At 41.5% G+C, this 20,982-nt stretch overlaps 1 pseudogene; it reads right to left on the bottom strand.

Moving 5' to 3' along the window:
* Positions 1-18,235: 18,235 nt before the first annotated feature.
* Positions 18,236-19,372, bottom strand: Mtfr2-ps2 (mitochondrial fission regulator 2, pseudogene 2; annotated as a pseudogene).
* Positions 19,373-20,982: the final 1,610 nt, after the last annotated feature.

Here is a 20,982-nt window from a genome sequence, read left to right on the forward strand (position 1 = left end):
CTCCAGGGTGCAGGTGGAGACCAGAAGGTGCTACCTGTTAATTTCTATCAAGACATTTTTTTCTATCCAATGTTCTCTCTTCCATCGTCCTCCTTCCTCCATTGTCCCTTCATCTCTTTATCCTTCTATCCCTTCCTCTGCTTCTCCCTCCTTCCCTCCTCCTATTCTTTTTTCCTCCTCTTCCTCCTCTTCCTCCTTACCCTCCTCCTCCTCCTCCTCTTCCTCCTCCTCCAGACAGGCCTCTTCTGTGTAATCCTGGCTGTTCTGAACTTACTCTGTAGAGCAGAATGGGCTTGGACACATAGATTTGCCCGCTTGTGTCTCCTAAGTGCTGGGCTTAAAGTCATGTGTCTCCATGCCCATCCACCATTTTATTATTTGTCATTTAGTCCAAAACACTACTCAAATGTCTTGTGGTTAGAAATGTCTCTGTTATGTAATATTGTGTATTCAGTAGGCTTGGCATATGGTATGAGTTGGGTAATCACTTCCCTTTGTGCTTTAAATTGGCTTAGTGTTTGATGATTTACCTCAGCAAACACTAAGTGCTGGTCAGAAGGAAATTGGATTTATGGAATTCTTTCCACATGCAGGACACTTTATGCACATTATGTAGTATTGTAATTTTTTATATTTATAGAACTAGTTGGCAGAGAGCTTGTTTAATGTATTTTTTTTACACTTTTAAAATTGGATATTTCTTTATTTCCATTTCAAATGTTATTCCCTTTCCCGGTTTCCTGTCCATAACCCTCTATCCTCTCCTCCTCCCCTTCTTCTATAAGGGTGTTTGTTCCCCTCCCCATTCACCCCCCTTTACTTGCCCCCCACAACATTCTCTTACACTGTGGGTCCAATCTTGGCAGGACCAAGGGCTTCTCTTTCCATTGGTGCCCAACAAGGCCATCCTCTGCTACATATGCAGTTGGAGCCCTGGGTCAGTCCATGTGTAGTCTTTGGATAGTGGTTTAGTACCCGGAAGTTGTTGGCATTGTTGTTCTTATGGGTTGCAAACCCCTTCAGCTCTTTCAGTCCTTTCTCTAATTCCTCCAACAGGGGTCCCATTCTCAGTTCAGTAGTTTGCCGCTAGCATTCGCCTCTGTATTTGACATGCTCTGGCTGTGTCTCTCAGGAGAGATCTATATCTGGTTCCTGTCAGCCTGCACTTCTTAGCTTCATGTTTAATGTATTTTAACTATTCAGTTGAACTTCTTAATACAGATTCAAGTACTACCTCATATCAGAGCACTGCATAGACTGACAGTTTGGCAGGAACTCCATCCTTCTAATGAGTACTTCAGAGTTGGTCAGAACTGAATAGCTTGTTCCAGGGCACTATGAATGCTTGGCAGATACACTCATATAGCCATAGAGCATTTTTTAGTTCCTCACCTGCTTTTCACCTCTTTCCCTGTTGATCAGAAACTGTGTGCTAAGTAAATTTCAGGCATGCCCTCATTTTGGCACTGGATCTATTGCATTCATATTTCTGCTATTTGGCCAGTTTTATCTTTGTCTAAAAATTCACAGGCTGTGTCACCTAGTTTAAAGCTAGATACCTACAATCCTGTAGTCCAATAGTCCAAGTCTTATCAATCATGCTTCCTAAATATACTTTAATTGTACTTTTCTTCTCAGTCAACAATTCCCCAAATTTGACTAAGTTCTTTTTACTTTCTATTTAGCTGCTAAAGCCACAGTGGATGTTTATTATATTTGTCTGTATGATTTTTTCCCCATTTTCTGCCACTAATACACATGGCTTCTTCTAGGTAACTATTAGCCAGGTTGTCTAAAGGAACAAAACTGACAAAGTATGTATGTATATATGTGTGTATGTATGTATCTATCATCTATCATCTGTCTATCTCTACGTATATATCTAATCTATCTATCAATTATTCATATTTTAAAAAAGGAGATTTAGTAGATTGGCTTTTACAGGATGTGGTTGGTGTAGTATAAAAATGGCTATCCAATACTGGAGATGCTGAAACTGTGATGGCAGTCTAGCCTACGAGGCTGACTGTCTCAGTAGTTTCAATCCAGCTCTGAGAGCCTGGAGGATTTGTGGAAAGCTGCTGGTCTTCAGCCTAAGTTGGAAGTCCAAAGAACATGGTCCTAATCCTGAAGAAATGCCATAGCAATAGCATAGATGAACTTGCCAGCAGGTAAAAGTTAGTTTCCTTCCTCCATGTCTTTATCTAGGCTGCCAGAAGGTGCTGTCCATACTTAAGGTGATTCTTCCTGCTTCAGATAATTTTATCAGTACAAGCAGATTGTGTTTGAGTTGACTCCAGATGCAGGCAAATTATAACTGGTAGTAGCCATCCTTGTAACAGATGTTTGCTATCTTCCCAGATACTTAGGATTTACTGTGAGAATTGCTTGCCTCCATGGTCATGGAAGTGAGTAATAGCTTGACGAACTGACCGTAGTGGCTGGTTAAGTGAGCCTAGGAGCCTTGGATCCATCCTTCCCACCAGACTTCTCCTTTGGAGTTTTCTAATCAAAGGTTGATTGGTATCTCTTGCTTAACTTATGTTTTTCAAGCGGAAAGGACAGGGTGCTGAGGGTGTCAAACTAATACAAGTGTGTATGGAGGAGTCGTACAGGGTTAGTCTGACACGTGAGTAGACATCAGAGGAGATGGACTGATGCCTGATACCACGTCTTGATTGCATTTATCTGATCTCCGGCAAATCCAATATTAGCTTTGTCCTTTCCATTATGAATGTCAATAAATTAAGTCCTTTCTCTTTGGTTTATTTGAACTGAATTGAGCATTGTCTAGTTGCACAGCATGGGATAAGTGAACTTATTTTCTTGTTTTATCCTTGGCCATGCTACTAAAAAAATTACGAAATTGGCAGTTAAACAAATGGATAGAGCTAAAAAAAATCATCATGAGTGAAGTAACTCATATTCCCCAAAGCTAACAATTATATGTTTTCCCTTATATATTAACTTTAGCTTTTAAGACTTTATCACATTTGCTACAATTTGTATAAACACAGAGGTTAGGTATCTAGTAGAAAACTATGGGGAAGGAGAGGGATTTACCGTGAAAGGGGAAATAGAATACATTATTATGAAGAGACCAAGGCAGGAGGATTAAATGGGGAGGAAGATTGAAGAGAGGGTTAAAGAAGGGCTATGGGAAAGCCAACTAACATTAAGGACTATTTGGGGAGCCATATATATATATATATATATATATATATATATATATATATATATATATATCAAAATCATTAAATAATGAGGGAGACAATGCCACAATTCGACATTTTTCATCAAGTGAAATCTACAGGATTAGAAATGGCTTACATTTAGTTGGGTAATTAGCCAAAAGGGCCCCATGGAAACTCCAAACATCACAGGTTGTTTCTAAGGTGATTGGTTGCTTTCCACGAACAGGCAATAAGGTCCTTCCGCTGAAGACAAAACTTTACATATCTAATTAAACATGGAGAAGTCAAGCTGGTACCTAGTTAGAGCCTTCCTCCTTACTGAGTAGTGTTTATGGTGCTAGGAAATACTCTGCGTGTGGAGAAAGGAATCATCAACCCTGCAGCAAACCCTGTGGCCTAGAACAGTGACCCGCTTGAGAGATATCCTGAGGCAACATTGGCACAAATGTGGGAGTAACCAACCACTTATTGAGTTGGGTTGAAAGCCAACTCATTGAGATGAATCTCATAACTGACACTGGTGAAGAGGCTATGAAACACTGGACAGGCTACAACCCTAGGAGAAAACCTAATACTATTGTTCTAACATTAAATAGCAACAAAAGGACTACTAGTGGCATTCTGCTGTAGATTAGGACCTCACTCAGCCATCCTCAAAGAAGCTTCTGATAGTAGATGGGACTTAACACAGAGACTGGAAAATTTGCAGAGAGTGAGAGGTCTTGGAATACTCAGTCCTAAATGGATGTCTTCACCGACATGGAAGTCCTCCTCTTAGGGCTCACAGACCTATGTGTAAGAGGAGGCAGAAAGATCGTAAGAACCAGAGGTGACAGATGACTCCAAGCAAGTAGTGTCTTCCAGATACAACAGGACTGACACACATATGTACACACAGAGACTGAGATAGCTAGCACGCACAAGGCCTGCACAAGTTCAAGGCTGATGGGGTCCAACCGCTGAGGAGGGAAGTGAATACGGGTTCCCACCCTTAACCAAGAACCTCTCTGCAATTGCTATGTGCTTGGAAAGGAAAAAATAAGTAGTCTTCTCCAATGGATCCTTACTGACTATATTAACCATATCATCTGTAGATGGCCAACCCAAAAGGAATTCAATGATATTTTAATAAACATTTTGTCTCATATTTCTTGATTTGGGCATTTTTATTAAATTGGCCATTATGACTTGGAAGGTGAAATCTCAAAAGTAATTTTGATTTCTCTCTTTTTGAACAGACTGCCAAGGTAATCATGCCAATATTGTTTGTGTGTGGTTATTATGCCATGTTGAGGACTGTTCTATTCCCTTCTTCCTTTGGATACTTTCTGGTACTACAACATCTCATCCTCGTGTAGGAGACTACAGCCAACTTTTGCATCATAGTTTTGATGGCTAGTTGTTCTGGAAATTAAACTTTTAAGGATATTTCTTTGTCTGTGAAAGAAATATGATATTAGGCGCAAGGCAGGTTGAGGGAGGAGCACTTTTATAAAAGCATGTAGGGCCGGAGAGCTGACTCAGCGGATAAGAACAGGTACTACTTTTTCAGAAGGCCTGAGTTAAGTTCCTAGAATTCACATCAGGTGGCTTCCAACTGCCTGTAATTCCAGCTTCAAAGAAATCTGAGGTCACTCGTCTGTGTGGGGACCTGCACCCATATTCCAGTACCTTTACATAGACACACATGCATACTAATAGTTACAAACATTAAAAACAAATCTTTAAAATAAGAATCGAATTCTGGGTTTTACATTAGACTAGAAGAGTAGCCATTCCCATGGATATTCTATCTCTAGTACTTAGCACTTCTACAATGCTCATTGTTTTGTGAGGCCTCTTTTCCTTCATGAATTTTGCAACAGGCACCATTAAGAAAATTGTTGATTGAAATTACTAGATTTAAGCGGTTAGTAATAACACACAAATATTATCCTTATTTTAGCCCACAGCAATTTGGTTTCCAAATTCAAAACACTTCTCACTAATGGAAAATAGCAAATAAAAGTGAAGGAAACTTTTTTAGTATAGATTTTCTATGTTCATTGGCATATAGATTTCAAGTTAATGGGATGTTCTCAAAATTTCTTGGTAAATTTAGGCAGCCAATCAAGATGATGGATATGTCACAGGAAACACTTGTGTCTCCTACCTGTCCATAATATTGGAATTTTCATAGTAATTTTCAATTCATGTCTTTGGTTACCTGAAGCAGGAAAAAGACCTGGGTGTATTAGAGCAACAATTTCCACAGTAAAATTGCATGGAAAACGAGGGCTTGATGTTGTTCCAGGTTGGAGAATCTATGTTTTGAAGGGGGCAGGTTTATCTCAGTTTCATTCTGCCAGCAAACTTAAGAACCTTAGGCTACAACTGTACAGGAAAGGACAGAGTTAAGTTATTTTTTCCCCTCTTTGTAACAACTTCTCTTTGGGTAGATCTTAGTACTCAAATAAATTGTTTAGAAGGGTTTACCTGATAATTGAAAATAAAACTGTTGGACACCATGGTTAAAATGAGTAGAGGTTTTCTTTCTTTTCTTTTCTTTTCTTTTCTTTTCTTTTCTTTTCTTTTCCTTTCCTTTCCTTTCCCTTCCCTTCTCCTTCCTTCTTTCCTTCCTTCCTTCCTTCTTCCCTTTCCTTTCCTTTCCCTTCCCTCCCCTTCCTTCCTTCCTCTCCCTCCCTCCCTCCCTCCCTCCCTCCCTCCCTCCCTCCCTCCCTTCCTTCCTTCCTTCCCTCCCTCCTTCCTTCCCTCCCTCCCTCCCTCCCTTTTCTGTCTGTCTGTCTGTCTGTCTTTTCAGACCAGTTTGATGATGTCAGTTTGTCACAGCCATTTCTTCAGAAATGGCAGACACTAGCACCCTTCCTCTAGGTCTAGCTGAGTGGAGGTGCTGACCCCAGTGGATAGCCATCTGCTTAGGCTGACCTGGGAAAGTTGTTGTCTGTTCCCACAGTAGTGTCTTCAGAGTCATCTGAGGTAGGTAGGCTTTTCAGCTGTCTAGGTCAGTCCCTGTTCCCGGAGGTTCCTGGTTTGCAGTTGTTTTGTTTTCTCTTCACCTGCTTACTCTACCTTAACTATCATAATGTTTTCAGAGGAGGAGTCTGTAACTTATAAGTGAAGAAACAGGTTTTGAAAGGGGAAATGATTTACTTGTATGGACTACACCATTATCCAATAATTTTTCTGGGGTCAAAGTCTCTGCGCATTTTCTTGAGCTCCTTGCCCGAGTGCTCACAGATAACTACTTAATTTTCATCTACCTTTTCTGTTGAAATCACACGTTTACTGAAATCTCCTCCCGCATTTGTGACATTACTATCCCACAGTGACTCCACTGGCTTATTTGGTCCACAATTACTTCTTAATTTGAATAACACAATTTAACTACCCACCTCCCAGTTGTACTTGTTTAAAACCCAGCTGCCATTTAACACAGGGGGCAGAGGAGACATGAAAGAGAGGTGGAAGGCCTAATAGGAATCTGGGCCTAGGCAAGCCACTTTGTACCACTGTATTCCAGAAAAGCAAGGTGAAGGGACAGGAACAGCTCTTTAGACAGTGCCATGCACAGAGTAGATTATAAGCTCTATGTCACATCTGGATGAGTGCATGCTCTTTGTCACATTCCCTGTGCCCTCCATGATTGCTGTCTACCTAAAAGGGGAGGCTAACTTTGGGTTTCATTGTTTCCTTGTGAATTGTCACAATTCACATTTCACACTTCACCTGAAAGCCAATGTCCTTCCAACCCACCACCACTGTTCACTTAATAAGTTCGTTTTTAATGACCCAATAAAGAAATTGTCTGCTATAAACTTTTGTCAGGTCATAAGAACAAAGCTGAAGATGCTGACTGGACCCGATAAAGGAGTCTTTCTATTTGGACACTCGTTTGAAAGGGCCTCTGACAGAGAAGAGATGGAGTCACCCCAAAACCATTTAGAAACAGATGGCATGGAAAAGAGACAGAAGCATCCAGTTTAGGAACCGCTAGTCTGTTGTTCTAGCTTTTCTCTCTCAGCATTTTAAATAAATGTGGACACAACAATACTTCTGTGGTTCATGGGACTCACAAAAGTACTTGCCCGATAAAATTAATTTTAGTGCTTCACGGCAAGAAAACTTAGAGTAAGATGGTAACTTGCTAGTTTTAGGACCACCATGCAAATTCTGTGTGTTCATCGATGATTTGACAGCCGCTGTCCTGCTGAGTTCTTGCTCTAGGCTATGCAAAGAGGGAGCTGTTGAGGAAGTCATAAACACTTGGTTTAATTAAAACCAGGACCAAAACTATTTCTCATCTCATTTCTCTAAGTACTAAGGTATAGATTACACAATAAAGACACATGGAGAAAGCACAATTCTGTTTATGACTTATAAATAGTGAAGGAAGAGTCCTGCAGTAATTAAATCAGAGGGAAGTTTTCTTTTGGTTAGAGACTAAAGGGATGCAGGAAGGGAGGGAGGGAGGGAGGAGGAAGAAGAGGAGGAGGACAGAAAGAATATGAATGAAAGAATCTATGTTGAGCCAACCAGTGCTGTTATTTAAAGGCCACAAGCCACAGGCACTATTCTAGTTTCTGCTCCAGCTGGACAATTTCGGGTTTCATACAGATCTGCACATTAATGCCAAGAAGAGTTCTGTCCACCCGTTCATCTACTGACTTGCTATTTAGTTTCAAGAACTTGCCATGTTCAGCCAGATGCTGTTACTAATATTGGAAGCCATTGGAGAGAGGAAGTAAAATTCATTGACTTCTGGGAGTTTCTTGTGGCTAAATATATTGTTGCTTTTTTTTTAATGGGTAACTTATTCTGGTTTGTCTGGGCCTTTTCTGGTTTGGAAGCTGAAATTTCTATGTTCTATGAATCCCCTGCAGTGTTGGTGAGGCCAGTTTGGTTACTAATCCTTGTTGTGGATGACTTTAAAATTCCATTATTGTTTGGGAAATCTCCTTTGTGTGATGGCTGTTTTAGCAGCTAGCATTTATTGAATTCCTCAGTACAGGCTTACCAATTGTTTTTGAGGTTATTTAAATGATTTTGCCGTACTCTCTCAATCCTAGCGAGAAGGAGTGATTTCTCCTGCTCCACAGAAAGTGTTCCATATAACCCTAGAGAAGCAGCACATAGACCAGGCAATCTTTCTGGTACAGGGAGGGAATTTTAGTATCTGTATTTTACAGTTTTTTTTAAGCCAATGCATCACATGCCTTGCCTGTCCTGAAACAGTAGGCAGAAGTAAATGCTGCTTTCTGAGGCAGTCCTCTATGAGCGCCGTGGTGAATAAGGCTATTTTAATAACAGTGGCTGTAGCCATTGCTCTGTGTGTCTTGTTTATGTCGTCCCTTCCTCAAAACATCTTCCATGGTTGGATTTGGGGTACATAATGCAGCAGACTTCCTCCAACTAAATTGCTCAGTTGTGATATTTTTCTTTTCTAAATTTTCTAGAGTAGGAGTTGTACGTAGTGGTGCTTAAAACTCTGCATGCTGTTTCTGGATAAAAATTATCTGAGGTAATACTACCCAGCAGAAACTTCTATGTGATAAAATGATCTACAACTGGCGTGTAAAGACGAATAACTAACCATACATGGCTTTTCGAGCATTCGAAAGGCATGCACACAGTTGTGGAAGAACTGATAAGATGGCCACGCAGATCCTGAAGCTGTTAAAGTGGTACAGAATTAGTTATAACTTTTTACATTGTTGTAATGTTGCATTATAACATTTACAAAAAGGGGGAAATGCTGTGGATTTGGTCTAACGCTTGTATTATTTTAATTGGGTCCCCAAATTACATGAGAATCCACATGTAAGACCTTGAGGGTTCCTGCCCCCAGTTGGTTTTGATTGGTAAATAAACTTGCCAGTGGCCAAAGGCTGGGCAAGGAGACATAGGCGAGACTATAGGATTTCTGGGCAAGGGACCAAGAGAGGAGGAAGAAGATAGGGCTGCCACACTGGAAAAGGAGTAAAGACCAGGCCCGAGAGGTACAGAAGGGAGAGCATGACAATCATATAAGAGCTGGGGAACGGCAGCCCCAGTACAGCCTCCTACCCCTGGGGTCTGGGGCAATATAGATGGAATATAGATCTAGGTAAATAATAACTCAGGAATGTTGGAGGGAGGTGTTAGCCATGCAGAGGCTTGGGAGTAGCATAGCCATTAAGCTGTTTAAGACATATTAAAATATAAGGCTATGTGTGTGTGTCTTTCATTCAGAAACCCGGATCATTGGGGCAGGTAGTGGGGAATGTGCCGCTGCCACTAGGTCAATCTGAGTAGAGTTAATCGGTGAGTATTACAACTTATAATTTTTATTTTATGAACATAAACAAAGCATAATATATTACAATGTTCATAATAATAAATAATGTTTATCGTGAAAATTATGATAGTAGTTGCTCATTTCGAAATGTACCTGCCCGCTCGTTTGTGAGTGAGCAGATCGGAGAAGCCAGAGATAAAGACAGTGAAAGAGAAGAAATGGTGTGCCCAGAGTTTCACACAGCAATGTTTCTGAGGTTGTAAGACAATCAGAGTAATTTCCTTGGGGATCAGACCCTGCATCTAGGAGTTTTCATGGGCAGTGCGTAGAGCCAGGTGAAGACTCAACGAATTGAAGATAATCATGAGAATTTCAGTTTTAAGAGAAGACTAGAAAAATCATGCTTCAAATATCAGTTAGCCCTAGTAACTACCCTCTTCCACAATCTTGTTGTGTTTACGCAGATGTTGACACAAGTACATCTGGAGTATACATTTTGTTTCCATTTACTTTAAGACGATTTTGACAGAAGCATACTTAATAAAATTCTCTCACCCATTTTGTCCAAAGTCTGCTCTAAATAATAAATGCTTGACCTTTGAATGGTCAGGTGTAGCAGGGAGTGATGCCCAAAGAGAGCTAATAATTAGACCAAGCTGGATGGCTAATTTCCCCTGGAAAAGCCTTTTGCTGGCCTTGCCTGGGTATTTTTGTCACACACCATTAGTCTCAAATAGGCTCCTCGCAGCATCCTATGTTGGCTGCCCATGGGAGCAGGTGCTGTGCCTTACTGAGCAGTCATGGCTGCTGCTCCGGCCTTTGTTATTGCCTACAGCTCCCTGCAGGGCTTGGCCTCTCTTGGGAACCAGCGGCATGAACCTTGCCAGCCACAATTTTTCCCTGCCTGAGAGCTTGTTCTAACCCCTGCCCTTAGCTTGAGTTACCTATAGCCATGGTCACACAGATCACAGAGTTGTGTGTGCCTTATGAAATACAGCTATTCTGGCTGAATTTACATATAGGATAAAAAATGTATTTTTTTCTTTCTTTTTTTTTATTAACTTGAGTATTTCTTATATACATTTCGAGTGTTATTCCCTTTCCCGGTTTACGGGCAAACATCCCCCTCCCCCCTCCCCTTCCTTATGGGTGTTCCCCTCCCAACCCTCCCCCCATTGCCGCCCTCCCCCCCATAGTCTAGTTCACTGGGGGTTCAGTCTTAACAGGACCCAGGGCTTCCCCTTCCACTGGTGCTCTTACTAGGATATTCATTGCTACCTATGGGGTCAGAGTCCAGGGTCAGTCCATGTATAGTCTTTAGGTAGTGGCTTAGTCCCTGGAAGCTCTGGTTGCTTGACATTGTTGTACATATGGGGTCTTGAGCCCCTTCAAGCTCTTCCAGTTATTTCTCTGATTCCTTCAACAGGGGACCTATTCTCAGTTCAGTGGTTTGCTGCTGGCATTCGCCTCTGTATTTGCTGTATTCTGGCTGTGTCTCTCAGGAGCGATCTACATCCGGCTCCTGTCGGTCTGCACTTCTTTGCTTCATCCATCTTGTCTAATTGGGTGGCTGTATATGTATGGGCCACATGTGGGGCAGGCTCTGAATGGGTGTTCCTTCAGTCTCTGTTTTAATCTTTGCCTCTCTCTTCCCTGCCAAGGGTATTCTTTTTCCTCATTTAAAGAAGGAGTGAAGCATTCACATTTTGATCATCCGTCTTGAGTTTCGTTTGTTCTAGGGATCTAGGGTAATTCAAGCATTTGGGCTAATAGCCACTTATCAATGAGTGCATACCATGTATGTCTTTCTGTGATTGGGTTAGCTCACTCAGGATGATATTTTCCAGTTCCAACCATTTGCCTACGAATTTCATAAACTCGTTGTTCTTGATAGCTGAGTAATATTCCATTGTGTAGATGTACCACATTTTCTGTATCCATTCCTCTGTTGAAGGGCATCTGGGTTCTTTCCATTTTCTGGCTATTATAAATAAGGCTGCAATGAACATAGTGGAGCACGTGTCTCTTTTATATGTTGAGGCATCTTTTGGGTATATGCCCAAGAGAGGTATAGCTGGATCCTCAGGCAGTTCAATGTCCAATTTTCTGAGGAACCTCCAGACTGATTTCCAGAATGGTTTTACCAGTCTGCAATCCCACCAACAATGGAGGAGTGTTCCTCTTTCTCCACATCCTCGCCAGCATCTGCTGTCCCCTGAGTTTTTGATCTTAGCCATTCTCACTGGTGTGAGGTGAAATCTCAGGGTTGTTTTGATTTGCATTTCCCTTATGACTAAAGATGTTGAACATTTCTTTAGGTGTTTCTCAGCCATTCGGCATTCCTCAGCTGTGAATTCTTTGTTTAGCTCTGAACCCCATTTTTTAATAGGGTTATTTGTTTCCCTGCGGTCTAACTTCTTGAGTTCTTTGTATATTTTGGATATAAGGCCTCTATCTGTTGTAGGATTGGTAAAGATCTTTTCCCAATCTGTTGGTTGCCGTTTTGTCCTAACCACAGTGTCCTTTGCCTTCCAGAAGCTTTGCAGTTTTATGAGATCCCATTTGTCGATTCTTGATCTTAGAACATAAGCCATTGGTGTTTTGTTCAGGAAATTTTTTCCAGTGCCCATGTGTTCCAGATGTTTCCCTAGTTTTTCTTCTATTAGTTTGAGTGTGTCTGGTTTGATGTGGAGGTCCTTGATCCACTTGGACTTAAGCTTTGTACAGGGTGATAAGGATGTATCGATCTGCATTCTTCTACATGTTGCCCTCCAGTTGAACCAGCACCATTTGCTGAAAATGCTATCTTTTTTCCATTGGATGGTTTTGGCTCCTTTGTCAAAAATCAAGTGACCATAGGTGTGTGGGTTCATTTCTGGGTCTTCAATTCTATTCCATTGGTCTATCTGTCTGTCTCTGTACCAATACCATGCAGTTTTTATCACTATTGCTCTGTAATACTGCTTGAGTTCAGGGATAGTGATTCCCCCTGAAGTCCTTTTATTGTTGAGGATAGCTTTAGCTATCCTGGGTTTTTCGTTATTCCAGATGAATTTGCAAATTGTTCTGTCTAACTCTTTGAAGAATTGGATTGGTATTTTGATGGGGATTGCATTGAATCTGTAGATTGCTTTTGGTAAAATGGCCATTTTTACTATATTAATCCTGCCAATCCATGAGCATGGGAGATCTTTCCATCTTCCGAGGTCTTCTTCAATTTCTTTCCTCAGTGTCTTGAAGTTCTTATTGTACAGATCTTTTACTTGCTTGGTTAAAGTCACACCGAGGTACTTTATATTATTTGGGTCTATTATGAAGAGTGTCGTTTCCCTAATTTTTCTCTCAGCTTGTTTCTCTTTTGTGTAGAGGAAGGCTACTGATTTATTTGAGTTAATTTTATACCCAGCCACTTTGCTGAAGTTGTTTATCAGCTTTAGTAGTTCTCTGGTGGAACTTTTGGGATCACTTAAATATACTATCATATCATCTGCAAATAGTGATATTTTGACCTCTTCTTTTCTGATCTGTATCCCCTTGATCTCCTTTTGTTGTCTGATTGCTCTGGCTAGAATTTCAAGAACTATATTGAATAAGTAGGGAGAGAGTGGGAAGCCTTGTCTAGTCCCAGATTTTAGTGGGATTGCTTCAAGTTTCTCTCCATTTAGTTTAATGTTAGCAACTGGTTTGCTGTATATGGCTTTTACTATGTTTAGGTATGGGCCTTGAATTCCTATTCTTTCCAGGACTTTTATCATGAAGGGGTGTTGAATTTTGTCAAATGCTTTCTCAGCATCTAATGAAATGATCATGTGGTTCTGTTCTTTCAGTTTGTTTATATAATGGATCACATTGATGGTTTTCCATATATTAAACCATCCCTGCATGCCTGGGATGAAGCCTACTTGATCATGGTGGATGATTGTTTTGATGTGCTCTTGAATTCAGTTTGCCAGAATTTTGTTGAGTATTTTTGCGTCGATATTCATAAGGGAAATTGGTCTGAAGTTCTCTTTCTTTGTTGTGTCTTTGTGTGGTTTAGGTATAAGAGTAATTGTGGCTTCATAGAAGGAATTCGGGAGTGCTCCATCTGTTTCAATTTTGTGGAATAGTTTGGATAATATTGGTACGAGGTCTTGTATGAAGGTCTGATAGAATTCTGCACTAAACCCGTGTGGACCTGGGCTCTTTTTGGTTGGGAGACCTTTAATGACTGCTTCTATTTCCTTAGGAGTTATGGGGTTGTTTAACTGGTTTATCTGTTCCTGATTTAACTTCGGTACCTGGTATCTGTCTAGGAAATTGTCCATTTCCTGCAGATTTTCAAGTTTTGTTGAATATAGGCTTTTATAGTAAGATCTGATGATTTTTTGAATTTCCTCTGAATCTGTAGTTATGTCTCCCTTTTCATTTCTGATTTTGTTAATTTGGATGCACTCTCTGTGTCTTCTCGTTAGTCTGGCTAAGGGTTTATCTATCTTGTTGATTTTCTCAAAGAACCAACTTTTGGTTCTGTTGATTCTTTCTATGGTCCTTTTTTTTTTTTTTTTTGGTTCTTTTTTTCGGGGCTGGGGACCGAACCCAGGGCCTTGCGCTTCCTAGGTAAGCGCTCTACCACTGAGCTAAATCCCCAGGCCCTCTATGGTCCTTTTTGTTTCTACTTGGTTGATTTCAGCTCTGAGTTTATTTCCTGCCTTCTACTCCTCCTGGGTGTATTTGCTTCTTTTTGTTCTAGAGCTTTTAGGTGTGCTGTCAAGCTGCTGACAGATGCTCTTTCCTGTTTCTTTCTGCAGGCACTCAGCGCTATGAATTTTCCTCTTAGCACAGCTTTCATTGTGTCCTATAAGTTTGGGTATGTTGTACCTTCATTTTCATTAAATTCTAAAAAGTCTTTAATTTCTTTCTTTATTTCTTCCTTGACCAGGTTATCATTGAGTAGAGCATTGTTCAATTTCCATGTATATGTGGGCATTCTTCCCTTATTGTTATTGAAGACCAGTTTTAGGCCGTGGTGGTCCGATAGCACGCATGGGATTATTTCTATCTTTCTGTACCTGTTGAGGCCCGTTTTTTGACCAATTATATGGTCAATTTTGGAGAAAGTACCATGAGGAGCTGAGAAGAAGGTATATCCTTTTGCTTTAGGATAGAATGTTCTATAAATATCCGTTAAGTCCATTTGGCTCATGACTTCTTTTAGTCTGTCTATGTCTCTGTTTAATTTCTGTTTCCATGATCTGTCCATTGATGAGAGTGGGGTGTTGAAATCTCCCACTATTATTGTGTGAGGTGCAATGTGTGTTTTGAGCTTTAGTAAGGTTTCTTTTACGTATGTAGGTGCCCTTGTATTTGGGGCATAGATATTTAGGATTGAGAGTCCATCTTGGTGGATTTTTCCTTTGATGAATATGAAGTGTCCTTCCTTATCTTTTTTGATGATTTTTAGTTGAAAATTGATTTTATCTGATATTAGAATGGCAACTCCAGCTTGCTTCTTCCGACCATTTGCTTGGAAAGTTGTTTTCCAGCCTTTCACTCTGAGGTAGTGTCTGTCTTTGTCTCTGAGGTGTGTTTCCTGTAGGCAGCAGAATGCAGGGTCTTCATTGCATATCCAGTTTGTTAATCTATTTCTTTTTATTGGGGAGTTGAGGCCATTGATGTTGAGAGATATTTAGTAATAGTGATTATTGCTTCCTGTTATATTCATATTTGGATGTGAAGTTATGTTTGTGTGCTTTCACTGTCTTTGTTTTGTTGCCAAGACGATTAGTTTCTTGCTTCTTCTAGGGTATAGCTTGCCTCCTTATGTTGGGCTTTACCATTTATTATCCTTTGTAGTGCTGGATTTGTAGAAAGATATTGTGTAAATTTGGTTTTGTCATGGAATATCTTGGTTTCTCTATCTATGTTAATTGAGAGTTTTGCAGGATACAGTAACCTGGGCTGGCATTTGTGTTCTCTTAGGGTCTGTATGACATCAGTCCAGGATCTTCTGGCCTTCATAGTTTCTGGCGAGAAGTCTGGTGTGATTCTGATAGGTCTGCCTTTATATGTTACTTGATCTTTTTCCCTTACTGCTTTTAATATTCTTTCTTTATTTTGTGCGTTTGGTGTTTTGACAATTATGTGACGGGAGGTGTTTCTTTTCTGGTCCAATCTATTTGGAGTTCTGTAGGCTTCTTGTATGTCTATGGGTATCTCTTTTTTTAGGTTAGGGAAGTTTTCTTCTATGATTTTGTCGAAGATATTTACTGGTCCTTTGAGCTGGGAGTCTTCACTCTCTTCTATACCTATTATCCTTAGGTTTGATCTTCTCATTGAGTCCTGGATTTCCTGTATGTTTTGGACCAGTAGCTTTTTCAGCTTTACATTATCTTTGACAGTTGAGTCAATGATTTCTATGGAATCTTCTGCTCCTTAGATTCTCTCTTCCATCTCTTGTATTCTGTTGGTGAAGCTTGTATCTACAGCTCCCTGTCTCTTCTTTTGGTTTTCTATATCCAGGGTTGTTTCCATGTGTTCTTTCTTGATTGCTTCTATTTCCATTTTTAATTCCTTCAACTGTTTGATTGTGTTTTCCTGGAATTCTTTCGGGGATTTTTGTGATTCTTTCAGGGATTTTTACGATTCCTCTCTGTAGGCTTCTACTTGTTTATTAATGTTTTCCTGTGTTTCCCTAAGTGAGTTCTACACGTCTTTCTTGAAGTCCTCCAGCATCATGATCAAATATGATTTTGAAACTAGATCTTGCTTTTCTGGTGTGTTTGGACATTCCATGTTTGTTTTGGTGGGAGAATTGGGCTCCGATGGTGCCATGTAGTCTTGGTTTCTGTTGCTTGGGTTCCTGCGCTTGCCTCTCGCCATCAGATTATCTCTAGTGTTACTTTGTTCTGCTATTTCTGACAGTGGCTAGACTGTCCTATAAGCCTGTGTGTCAGGAGTGCTGTAGACCTGTTTTCCTCTCTTTCAGTCAGTTATGGGGATAGAGTGTTTTGCTTTCGGGCGTGTAGTTTTTCCTCTCTACAGGTCTTCAGCTGTTCCTGTGGGCCTGTGTCTTGAGTTCACCAGGCAGCTTTCTTGCAGCAGAAAAGTTGGTCTTACCTGTGGTCCCGAGGCTCAAGTTCGCTCATGGGGTGCTGCCCACGGGCTCTTTGCGGCGGCAGCAACCAGGAAGACCTGTGCCGCCCCTTCCGCGAGCTCATGCAGCCTCAGGAGTGCCCACCTGACCAGGCGGTGAGGTCTCCTTCCCACGGGGTCTGGGAGCAGAGAGGTGCTGCGGGCCGGGATCCGCGGGTGTGGGACTTCCAGTAAACACAGGACGTGCCCGGTCCTAGAGGAATTCTGCCTCTGTGTGTCCCGATTTCACCAGGCAGCCTTCTTGCAACAGACAAGTTGGTCTTACCTGTGGTCCCGAGGCTCAAGTTTGCTCGTGGGGTGCTGCCCACGGGCTCTCTGCGGCGGCAGCAACCAGGAAGACCTGTGCCGCCCCTTCCAGGAGCTTCAGTGCACCAGGGTTCCAGATGGCCTTTGGTGTTTTCCTCTGCCGTCCGAGATGTATGTACAGAGAGCAGTCTCTTCTGGTTTCCTAGGCTTGTCTGCCTCTCTGAAGGTTTAGCTCTCCCTCCCCAAAAATGTATTTTTTACTGTCTCTAAAACTTTCTATCTGATATACTCTCATTGGAAATGCTATTTAGTCCTATCCGTAGTCTGTGTTTAACTAGGCCTCCTGTGCTTTAATTTGTCAGACCTAGTACTGCCATCAAGGGTGTTACCCTAGCTCCTGTCACTTTGGTTGTGAGCCTAGCTTTTAATGGCTGAGTCATCAGTCCAGCAAGATACTCCTAGATCTTAACTTAGCTGATGTTAACTTAGTTGATACAGTGCCACATTTTGGGAAGACTTCGTAAGTATTCTGCACAATATAGTTGATCTCAGAAATATTCTCTCTCTCTCTCTCTCTCTCTCTCTCTGTATGTGTGTATGTGTGTGTGTATGTGTGTATGTATGTATGTATGTATGTGTATATGTGTGTGTATTTGTGCGTGTGTGTGTGTGTAATGACTAAGATTTTTTCAAAAGATCCATTTATTATAAGATCTACTTACAAAAATTATACAGGGTGTAAACATTATAGAGAACAAAGGGAACACACCAAAGCCATCTGTGTGTGCAAAGCCAGTATGCATGGAATTTATCAAGGGTCTACTTTTACTTGTAGTACTTTATAATCAAATAATTTATTACCTCAGGAAGTTTTAGAAAGTTCAACCCTATGGTGACTAAAACTATGACTATCTTAATGAAAAACAATGATCATCTTCTGCTCACTAAAAAAAAAATCTACAAGTTACTGAAGGCCAAATAAACTGTATCACAGCAACTCACAGGACTGAAAGGAGCCTCGGTAGGAAGCCATACTTTCAGGAAAATCACTGAACCACGTATTTCAGTAGCACTCACATGAAGTGGGGGAATCTACACCCAGCTCTCTTCAGTAGCCAGTTAAATGCCACATCTTCCAAAAGGAGGGACAGATATTCATAAATATCTTCCTCAGGCTGGGCAGATATTGGTCCCAGGGTATAGCTTGATGACCCTAACAGAGGTGGTAATTCCCTGACAGGCAGTGAAGGATACCACAGGCCACGCCTGGATCTGTCCTTCCAAGTGTGAGCACAACTTTTGCTTCTGTTACCCTGGATAACTGTTTTTATATTTTCAGTCCTTCCCTTAGGTCACTTGCTGACTTTCTGTTGGGAGAAATGTGACATCAAAACCTTGACGTTTCTGGACTAGAAAATGGAGAACACTCCCAAGACCTATTTTCTTTGTTAAAGGAATCATCTTGAAATGCAAACTTCTGCTTCAATGCTTTAGATATCAAAGACACTGGATTCCATTGTGAACTCTGTCTTTTCCTCTTCTGAATGGGTCTACCACCTGGTGACCTTTCCACAGGCTGAAGTTTGACTTTATTCATGTCCTTTAGAACATTCAACATAGTTGGAACATCATTCCGAATCATTCACTCTCTGGCTTTTTGAACGAAGGCTATCATTGGTCTTCTTAACACCTGAGAGGTGCTTTCACTTCAGTAGCCAGATTATTTATGGCATGTGTATTAGCAGATCCAGGTTGCCCCAGAAGAGAACTTGGAGGCTGCAGAGAAAACTGAGGAGGAAGTGTGTGCTGGGGTATAGGGGGCTGCGTGGCGGGGGTGGGGGGAGAAGGACAAGAAAGAACCACATTTGGAATATGGCCTGGTCCCACACTCAGCCCAGCAGCCCAATGGCAGTGACACTTGCTCCATGCTGGGCCCATCACTCAAGTTGATGAAACCAGTCTCTCTGCGCCCTCTCAGGTCCTGCATGGCCACAATCGCAGCGATCTGAGCCCGGAGAGAAGTCAGCTCATCTTCACAGGCGGCTATCTTTTAAACTGCAGCTTCACTTATGAGAAGATCGTCTGCCACTGTTATGTTCTCACTTAGAGCAGGGGACGACGGATCCCAAGGTAGTTTTGAAGTAGAGAGCAATTTTCCCTTCCCTCTTTCTTTTCCCACATACTATGTCGAAATCTGAGACAACTCGCTTCTTCATCATTTGTCACACACAAAACATCAGCAAACGATGGAACTGTAAGTTCATAATCATCAGACTCTTTAGAGTTAGTTCACAGATGGGATGAACTCAGAACGAGGTCATTGACAAGGCTTTAAGGGAAGCATTCTCCCAATAACATGAACAATACTCCAAGTTAGCCCATAGTTTTTATTTTGACAACTCAGCAAATCCTGCTCTACGGGAACACCAAACTATCCCAGCATGTTTCTTAATATATTCAGAATGAAAGACATTCGTGAAGCAAGTTCAAGAAAACATTGTTCCTTGGTACCGTCCCGCTGCATTGCACACTGCCAAACAGCCTTGGGAACATTCTGGATCCAAGGCCCTGCCGCCAGCTCGCTTTGTACCGGAACTGCTCGCCCAACTAAGATTTTTTCTTTTATTGGATATTTTTTTATTTACATTTCAAATGTTATCCCCTTTTCCGGTTTTCTGGACATAAGCCGCCTATCCCATCCCCCTCCTCTTCTTCTATAAGGGTGTTCCCCTCCCTATTCACCCTCCCATCCCCCGCTCCCGCACATTCCCCTACATTGGGGGTCCAACCTTGGTAGGACCAAGAGATTCTCCTTCCATTGGTGCCCAACAAGGCTATTCTCTGCTACGTATGCAGTTGGAGCCATGGGTCAGTCCATGTGCAGTCTTTCAGTAGTGGTTTAGTCCCTGGGAGCTCTGGTTGGTTGGCAATGTTGTTCTTATGGGGTTGCAAACCCCTTCACCTCTTTCAGTCCTTTCTCTGATTCCTCCAACGGGGGTCTAGTTCTCAGTTCAATGCTTTGCTGCTAGCATTTGCCTCTCTACTGTGCCTCTCAGGAGAGATCTATATCCCGTCCCTTTCAGCATGCACTTCTTTGCTTCATCCATCTTACCTAGTTTTGGTGGCTGTATATGTATGGGCCACATGTAGGGACAGCTCCGAATGGCCGTTCCTTCAGTCTCTGCCTCCATATTCCCTCCTATGAATATTTTTGTTCCCCCTTTTAAGAAGGAGTGAAGCATCCACACTTTGGTCATCTTTCTTCTTGAGCTTCATGTGGTCTGTGGATGGTATCTTGGGTAATTCGAGCTTTTCGGCTAATGTCCACTTATCAGTGAGTACATACCATGTGTGTTTTTCTGTGATTGGGTTACCTCAGTCAGGATGATATTTTCTATTTCAATCCATTTGCCTATGAATTTCATGATGTCATTGTTTTTGATAGCTGAGTAGTATTCCATTGTGTAAATGCACCACATTTTCTGTATCCATTCCTCTGTTGAAGGGCATCTGGGTTCTTTCCAGTTTCTGGCTATTACAAATAAGGCTTCTATGAACATAGTGGAGCATGTGTCCGTGTTCTATGTTGGACCATCTTTTGGGTATATGTCCAGAGGAGGTATAGCTGGGTTCTCAGGTAGTAGAATGCCCAATTTTCTGAGGAACCTCCAGACTGATTTCCAGAGTGGTTGTACCAGTCTGCAATCCCACCAACAATGGAGGAGTGTTCCTCTTTCTCCACATCTTTGCCAGCATCTGCTGTCACCTGAGTCTTCTATCTTAGCCATTCTGACTGGTGTGAGGTGGAATCTTAGTGTTGTTTTGATTTGCATTTCCCTGATGACTAAGGATTTTGAACATTTCTTTAGGCATTTCTCAGCCATTTGTCATTTCTCAGCTGTGAATTCTTTGTTTAGCTCTGTACCCTAGAGTTATTTGGCTCTCTGGAGTCTAACTTCTTGAGTTCTTTGTATATTTTGGATATTAGCCCTCTATTGGTTGTAGGATTGGTAAAGATCTTTTCCCAATCTGTTGGTTGCCATTTTGTCCTAACGACAGTGTCCTTTGCCTTACAGAAGAAGCTTTGCAGTTTTATGAGATCCCATTTGTCGATTCTTGATCTTACAGCATAAG

This window comes from Rattus norvegicus, chromosome 1, assembly GCF_036323735.1.
Source record: "Rattus norvegicus strain BN/NHsdMcwi chromosome 1, GRCr8, whole genome shotgun sequence".
NCBI classification, from domain to species: Eukaryota; Metazoa; Chordata; class Mammalia; order Rodentia; family Muridae; genus Rattus; species Rattus norvegicus.